This window comes from Oncorhynchus masou, chromosome 18 (genome assembly GCF_036934945.1).
Source record: "Oncorhynchus masou masou isolate Uvic2021 chromosome 18, UVic_Omas_1.1, whole genome shotgun sequence".
In the NCBI taxonomy this organism is placed as follows: domain Eukaryota; kingdom Metazoa; phylum Chordata; class Actinopteri; order Salmoniformes; family Salmonidae; genus Oncorhynchus; species Oncorhynchus masou.
Window position 1 is genome coordinate 15653358 of NC_088229.1, and position 6862 is coordinate 15660219.

The window sequence follows — 6862 nt, forward strand, 5'->3', positions numbered from 1 at the left end:
TGTGTATGTGTGCCATTCATAGGGTGAATGGGCAAGACAAAAGATTGAAGTGCCTTTGAACGAGAGTATGGTAGTAGGTGCCAAGCACACCGGTTTGAATTTGTTAAGAACTGCAACCCTGCTGGGTTTTTCACACTCAACAGTTTTCCATGTGTATCAAGAATGGTCCACCACCCAAAGGATATCCAGCAACATTGACACAACTGTGGGAAGCATTGATGTCAACATGGGCCTTGTGGAATGCTTTCGATGCCTTGTAGAGTCCATGCCCCAACGAAGTGAGACTGTTCTGAGGGCAACTCAAAATTATGAAGGTGTTCCTAATGTTTTGTACACTCAGTGTACTTCTAATAGTACACATAAAAGAACATGGCAGAAGTTTTAAAAAGTCATATTATCAAGTCAGATCCCAGCTCCAAGCCACAGATTATGATGATGTTCTTGTGTCATTGTTCTAAAAAAATGTAACAAGTAGGTGGCTGAAAGAGTCAAGAGAGGTGGGTGTCTACCAGGAATCAGAGAGAGAAGGGACTTCCCAACTTCTCAGCTTCCTAGCACCCAGCCCCCTATTCACCCACCTCCTAAGGATGCCAAAGACTAGGCTGTTATTACCCAGACCACAATGGTTTTCACCCTAATTGCAGTTCCTAGCTCAACGCCCTCTCTTTGTGGTGGTGTTTGTTTGCAGCAATTGGTCTTTGACATCTTGGGTAAGTACTTTTCAATTTGTTCTGCTTTAAAGTGTCTCTTGATTTTGATAAGATTTCTTGTCCATTCCCATGATTTGTATAACATCTCTGAGTATGATCCCCCAAACTCACTATTTATTTATTCCTTTGTCCCTGTCACCTTGGCCCCCCGAGGCACGGCTTGTTCACCCCGCTATCATCCAGAAGTCGAGGACAGTACAGGTGCATCAAAGCTGGGACAGAGACTGAAAAACAGATTATATCTCAAGGCCATCAGACTGTTAAATAGTCACCACTAGCTGACCACCACCCAGTAGCCTGCCCTGAACTTAGCCACTGTCACTAGTCGGCTACCGCCTGGTTACACAACCATGCACCTTAGAGGCTGCTACCATATGTACATAGTCATAGAACACTGGTCACTTTACTAGTGTTTACATTCTGTTTAACTGACTTCATATTTATATACTGTATTCTAGTCAAGGCCAACCTATTCAACTATTGCTGTACATATACTATTCTTCAGGTATACTACATATTCTATCCATATACTGTCCATAATGTCTATACATCCCATCATATACATATATACTGTACATATATACACTACCGTTCAAAAGTTTGGGGTCACTTAGAAATGTCAGTGTTTTTGAAAGAAAAGCACATTTTTGTCCATTTAAAATAACATCAAATTGATCCGAAATACAGTGTAGACATTGTTAATGTTGTAAATGACTATTGTAGCTGGAAATTGCAGATTTTTTTATGGAATATCTACATAGGCGTACAGAGGCCCATTATCAGCAACCATCACACCTGTGTTTCAAATGCATGTTGTGTTAGCTAATCCAAGTTTATCTTTTAAAAGGCTAATTGATCATTAGAAAACCCTTTTGCAATTATGTTAGCACAGCTGAAAACTGTCGTGCTGATTTAAGGAAGCAATAAAACTTGCCTTCTTTAGACGAGTTGAGTATCTGGAGCATCAGCATTTGTGGGTTCGATTACCGGCTCAAAATGGTCAGAAACAAAGACCTTTCTTCTGAAACTCGTCAGTCTATTCTTGTTCTGAGAAATGAAGGCTATTCCATGCGAGAAATTGCCAAGGAACTGAAGATCTCGTACAACGCTGTGTACTACTCCCTTCACAGAACAGTGCAAATTGGCTCTAACCTGATAAGGAAGAGAAGTGGGAGGCCCCGGGGGAGCACAACTGAGCAAGAGTACAGGTACATTAAAGTGTCTAGTGTGAGAAACAGACGCCTCAAGTCCTCAACTGGCAGCTTCATTAAATTGTACCCTTCTCATCCAAGGTTTTACTTTATTTTTTCTATTTTCTACATTGTATTATAATAGTGAAAACATAAAAACCATGAAATAACACATGGAATCATAACCAAAAAAGTGTTAAACAAATGTATTTTATATTTGAGATTCTTCAGAAGTCCCACCCTTTGCCTTGATGACAGCTTTGCACACTCTTGGCATTCTCTCAACCAGCTTCATGAGGTAGTCACCTGGAATGCATTTCAATTAACACGCCTGCCTTTCTAAAAGTTCATTTGTGGAATTTCTTTCCTTCTTAATGCGTTTGAGCCAATCAGTTGTGTTGTGACAAGGTAGGGGTGGTATACAGAAGATAGCTCTATTTGGTAAAAGACCAAGTCCATATTATGGCAAGAACAGCTCACATAAGCAAAGAGAAACAACAGTCCATCATTACTTCAAGACATGAATTTCAGTCAATGTGGAAAATTCTAAGAACTTTCAAAGTTTCTTCAAGTACAGTTGCAAAAACCACCAAGAGCTATGATGAAATTGGCTCTCATGAGAACCGCCACGGGAAAAGAAGACCCAGAGTTACCTCTGGTACAGAGGATAAATTCATTAGAGTTAACTGCACCTCAGATTGCAGCCTACATAAATGTTTCATAGAGTTCAAGAAACAGACACATCTCAACATCAACTGTTCAGAGGAGACTATGTGAATCAGGCCTTCATGGTCGAATTGCTGCAAAGAAACCACTACTAAAGGACACCAATATGAAGAAGAGGTGCATGTCCTAGTCATTCTACTCTATGATTAATAATGTGTTTTTCCCTTATTCCTCTAAATAGGTATTTTTTAAATTATTGTCACCATTGTGCCATTAGAGAGGAAGAGGTGCGGTATTGGAGGTCATGCTTTAACAATCCCAAAATATGCTGTATATGATTCGAGCTGAAAAAATACCTCAGCACTGAGCAACATGATTCTGTTTGTTTCTCCTGGTTGTGGTCTGAAGAAGGGAACAATGAGCCAGTAGATGCTTGGAAGACAGAGGAAAAGAGAGATGACATGGAAAGTAGAAATAGTAGCAGTAGTAGTACTTTATTGATACCATGGAGGGGAATGTCATGCGTCACCACAAGTATATCAGCAATACATCATGTTCAGAGACATGACATGGGCCAATATCAATGATGATACTATTCAACATAAACCCCAGCCCAATTCCTAAGTAAATATCAATGTGTGTTCACAGTTAGTGGACAGTAGACATCGCCCAGCATTGTGCAACGGACGGTACAAGGCAGGGAGGTTTAAGGGACAATGTGATAGCATGGGCTGCTCCCCTCTCCCCATCTCAGGCTTAAAACCACAGCAGTTAGCAGCTCCCTTCATAAGCACCCAACTCTGCTTTTATCAGCACCGAGCAGAGCTTCCGCCACCCAGCATCCTCCCTTTCCTCCTCTGTCTCCCTCTCTCACTCTGTTTCTGCATCCATGAATGGATGCAGACACACACGCATGTACACACACATGCACACACACACACACGCATGCACACACACACACACACACGCATGCACACACACACACACACACACACACACACACACACACACACACACACACACACACACACACACACACACACACACACACACACACACACACACAAACACTTCCAATTACATCGCACCCCACTATGACCATACACATTCCTGTTATACTTCCTGCTGATAAATAATGTAATATTATTATTGTTTGAAGTACAAAGTCATAAAATAAAGCTTTTCAAAATGTGAGGTTTGAAAAGGTGACGCTGTATTGTGAAATATCACAAGTCGCCTAATCTGTACATCTTATCATTGGTCATATTGAGACATTACCAATGAATGCAATGATACTGCAGGTTAATGTTCCTCATTTGTTGTTTGTCAGGTGTAATGATTGGTCAATGGCAAACATTTCACTCAACCGCAACAGACCACCATCAGGTTTACTGTAATGATGACTGTGATAGAACTACCAGAGAAAGTGGATATTTGTTATACCAGTACATGCTTTTTGGAGATCCTGTTGTTTAATGTAGTCATAATATTGATTACGGTGTTCATTTGAAGTGGCTTGAGTACTTTAGAAGGAGGCATAATGCAAAAGTGTCACCTTTAGACTTTACACTGTCAACGTCTTACGATTTTCCATCAGTTACATGAAAACATGTTCTCCTCTAGCTCTCACTACAACAGTGTTTTATTTGAAAAGCTAGTAGCTATGGTTATGGAGGCCTCTGCCCTCTCTGTGACCTGTCTTTCAGATGCAATACTATTGAAACCATTTGCCCATCATGTAAAGAGGTCAATCCCAGATACAACAATGCTCTACTTTCCGGCTACCCGGATAAAGCACTAAATAAACTTCAGTTAGTGCTAAATACGGCTGCTAGAATCCTGACTACAACCAAAAAATTTGATCATATTACTCCAGTGCTAGCCTCCCTACACTGGCTTCCTGTCAAAGCAAGGGCTGATTTCAAGGTTTTACTGCTAACCTACAAAGCATTACATGGGCTTGCTCCTACCTATCTCTCTGATTTGGTCCTGCCGTACATACCTACACGTACGCTACGGTCACAAGATGCAGGCCTCCTAATTGTCCCTAGAATTTCTAAGCAAACAGCTGGAGGCAGGGCTTTCTCCTATAGAGCTCCATTTTTATGGAACGGTCTGCCTACCCATGTCAGAGACGCAAACTCGGTTTCAACCTTTAAGTCTTTACTGAAGACTCATCTCTTCAGTGGGTCATATGATTGAGTGTAGTCTGGCCCAGGAGTGGGAAGGTGAACGGAAAGGCTCTGGAGCAACGAACCACCCTTGCTGTCTCTGCCTGGCCGGTTCCCCTCTTTCCACTGGGATTCTCTGCCTCTAACCCTATTACAGGGGCTGAGTCACTGGCTTACTGGGGCTCTCTCATGCCGTCCCTGGAAGGGGTGCGTCACCTGAGTGGGTTGATTCACTGATGTGGTCATCCTGTCTGGGTTGGCACCCCCTTGGGTTGTGCTATGGCGGAGATCTTTGCGGGCTATACTCAGCTTTGTCTCAGGATGGTAAGTTGGTGGTTGAAGATATCCCTCTAGTGGTGTGGGGGCTGTGCTTTGGCAAAGTGGGTGGGGTTATATCCTTCCTGTTTGGCCCTGTCCGGGGTGTCCTCGGGTGGGGCCACAGTGTCTCCTGACCCCTCCTGTCTCAGCCTCCAGTATTTATGCTGCAGTAGTTTATGTGTCGGGGGCTGGGGTCAGTTTGTTATATCTGGAGTACTTCTCCTGTCCAATTCGGTGTCCTGTGTGAATCTAAGTGTGCGTTCTCTAATTCTCTCCTTCTCTCTCTCGGAGGACCTGAGCCCTAGGACCATGCCCCAGGACTACCTGACATGACTCCTTGCTGTCCCCAGTCCACCTGGCCGTGCTGCTGCTCCAGTTTCAACTGTTCTACCTTATTATTATTCGACCATGCTGGTCATTTATGAACATTTGAACATCTTGGCCATGTTCTGTTATAATCTCCACCCGGCACAGCCGGAAGAGGACTGGCCACCCCACATATGCTCTCTCTAATTCTCTTTCTTTCTCTCTCTCGGAGGACCTGAGCCCTAGGACCATGCCCCAGGACTACCTGACATGATGACTCCTTGCTGTCCCCAGTCCACCTGGCCGTGCTGCTGCTCCAGTTTCAACTGTTCTGCCTTATTATTATTCGACCATGCTGGTCATTTATGAACATTTGAACATCTTGGCCATGTTCTGTTATAATCTCTACCCGGCACAGCCAGAAGAGGACTGGCCACCCCACATAGCCTGGTTCCTCTCTAGGTTTCTTCCTAGGTTTGGCCTTTCTAGGGAGTTTTTCCTAACCACCGTGCTTCTACACCTGCATTGCTTGCTGTTTGTGGTTTTAGGCTGGGTTTCTGTACAGCACTTTGAGATATCCGCTGATGTACGAAGGCCAATATAAATACATTTGATTTGATTTGATTTGAACAAGGAGACAGATATTTCACTGGATGTTTAAATGTGAAGCATCCACTTGGCGTTTCCACTCACTACAAAATATGGTAGTGAGAGCAAGCCCACTGTCGGGCAGTGGGAGAAGATGGAACAAGATGGATTTTGGCCGACATTCTGCAAATTTTCTCATTCATGAAACATTTGATCTCAATACAGTTTTCTGTTCCCAAAACCTAGAATTTGTTATGAACAGAGTTGACTAAGGTTTGTAGACTTTACCCATTGCAAAAGTTTTTTTTAAATTGAGTTGTTTAGAAGGAGTGCAAAGGCACCCCTTCTAAAGGCACTCCTTGAGTTATTGAACACGTGCACTTCACATAGTAGGCGTTCCCAAACGGAAATATTCAGGTCATGCTAAAATGCGCCAATAGGATCTTGCTAGCTGGTGCTTGGCTCTGCCCCCTTCCTTGCTTGTTCTACACACTATGACTAATTTGTTCCCATTGGAAATGACAGGTCTATCTTGGTTTAGTTATACAAATCTTTGGGTAAATTATTAATAAATTTTTGGATTAGGCATGTAAAGTAGCAACAGTCACTGTTGTCATGGTTATATTGCGAATAGTCTATACAGTAAAAACACAGGCAATTCAAGTACAAGATCAGAGGATTCGGTTAAAACCAAAATGTTCTTATACTTCTAAACTACAAACAATATGGCATGCCAACATTCCTCTGAGAAGCATCAACCTTTTAACTGAACAGTTCAAGGCTGCATATTGTGTTTCCTCTCAGACATCAAGGGTCATTTCGAAATCTTTAGTGGTAAAATTGTGAAAAACCATTGCAACATTGCAAAATGTGTCGGTTAACCACAGGACTGTTGCAAGTGTATTTTTTGTAA